The following is a 1,891-nucleotide window of genomic DNA, read 5'->3' as shown; positions in this document are numbered from 1 at the left end:
AGAGATAAACACATGTCTGAAACTTGTGAAACCCTACTGTGAAGTGACAGCCTTTCAAGTTATACATGTTTCTTAAGCACCTAAATGTTGCACAACAGTGCCTGGAGTCTTAGGGAAGCTGCAGAGAAGGAGCAAAGCTTACAGATGTCAGGAGGAGGGAAAGAGCACTAGAGAGACATCTAGGGCTCTAGGACAAACACTCCTCCAGAGGAGTCAAGATGGTGGGTTAGAATGGAGTGAATTTGACAAAAAAAAAAAAAAAAATCTAGAATGAGGTGAATCTGATAAAAACCTGATGAAATACTTCCCGTTGACCACAGATCTCCAGGAATTCATTCTGTGACAGCTTCATTCAGTCTCGCCACAGGAGGCCCTTGGATATCCATCTTCCCTTTTATTTATGATATACATTTATATATACACAAAAATAAGAATTTATGCATAAATATATTCATTATATATTTATCTATTTACTAGATGTTCACCGACATATGACCTAACTCACTTCTCTAGGTCCTCTCTCTTATTATAATTTCTAGTCATTTCTATTATTTCTAGTCATTTCTAGGAACAAAGAAAGCAATCTTCCTCAGGGTCTTTGGTTACTAGGAACCCAGCTGGGGCGGTAAGTGGGACGTGCCTGAGGGGGTTCCTTAGAGATACTACCGGTAACTTTGAGAAGACAACACTTTGCTGTGTTGTGAGTCATCCGAAGGCTTTGGGAGTGTGGTTGAAAACGAGCAGGCTGAGCTTAAGGGCGGTGACTGAGAAACAAGAGAGGATGGGGCCGAGCTTAATATAAAAGGTTGCTTATGGCCAGGATTGCCTTGTGACTGCCACAGCCCCGGCCAGCTCTCCAGGAATCCAAGTGCCTGCCTCCACTGGTCCCAGGTAGGTGCGCCGTATCCTTCTAGGAGTCCTCCTAGGAAACAGAGAGATGTGGAGTTCAGGGAGATGAGAGGCTTCCAGAACACACGAATCTCTTCCTGGCAGGGGTCCTGTGCGGAAGAAGGGTGAGAGTTGACTTTAAGGGGATCCGTCGGTCAGTAACTGGGCACCACCGGAAGTGTGAGGCCATGGAGAGAGACCATCTTAAGGCCTGCACTCATTTTTGCTGGAGGAATGGACAATCTCGTTTCATTTGTAACTGGACGTGAAAGATCAAATATCAGTTCTTTGCTGCAGTAGCTACTCTAGAGACACCACTGGACTGAGCTGCTGCCTCCGCAGGGCTGAACCTTGCTCCTTTCTCGCACCAGGGGACACCACAGGACTAGGGTAGCGTGCAGGAGGGCTCCACATGGGCCTGAAAGAGTCTCGTGGATATTCCTGGGAATCCTGCTGTCTCTCAAGCTGCCTTGGGCTCCACTAGGAAAGGGTAGTATATTATGTCAAAAAAATTAATAACATTGCAACTTACAAACAAGGGTAGGAAGTGTAAAGGGTTAAGTAAGACCGAACTCCATTAAAAAGAATTTTAGAGAAGCCTCTCAGCAGAAATTCAAATCCCTCAAGAGCCAGCGCTTCTTGAAATCAATGCGTGCTTATGGTTGCGCCTTGTTTTTGGAAGCTGTTCTTTGCTTCCTGCGCCTTCTGTGTCAGCAGTAAGCCTGTGGGGCCTGGTGCCGACCTGTCAGGGATGCACGGGTCTTTCCTAAGCACTCTTCTGCAGAGTGAAGCCCTTTGATGGCCCCCAGACGTGTGGGTAACTGAGTCCACAGAAAGCCTGAGAAAGCTTGGAAAAGAGTAGAGTAGAGCATGTTTCTTGTGGCAATTTCTTGGGTCTGCTCTGCTTGCTAGAGGCAAGCAAACGCTCTCATCTAAGAGAGGCTTTCCTGACTCAGCTTTAGCTGCAAAACCCTGCAGCTCATTAAGAGGTCCTGCCACAAAA

Source organism: Microtus ochrogaster, unplaced genomic scaffold, assembly GCF_000317375.1.
Source record: "Microtus ochrogaster isolate Prairie Vole_2 unplaced genomic scaffold, MicOch1.0 UNK80, whole genome shotgun sequence".
NCBI classification, from domain to species: Eukaryota; Metazoa; Chordata; class Mammalia; order Rodentia; family Cricetidae; genus Microtus; species Microtus ochrogaster.
Note: the sequence above shows the minus strand (reverse complement) of the source record.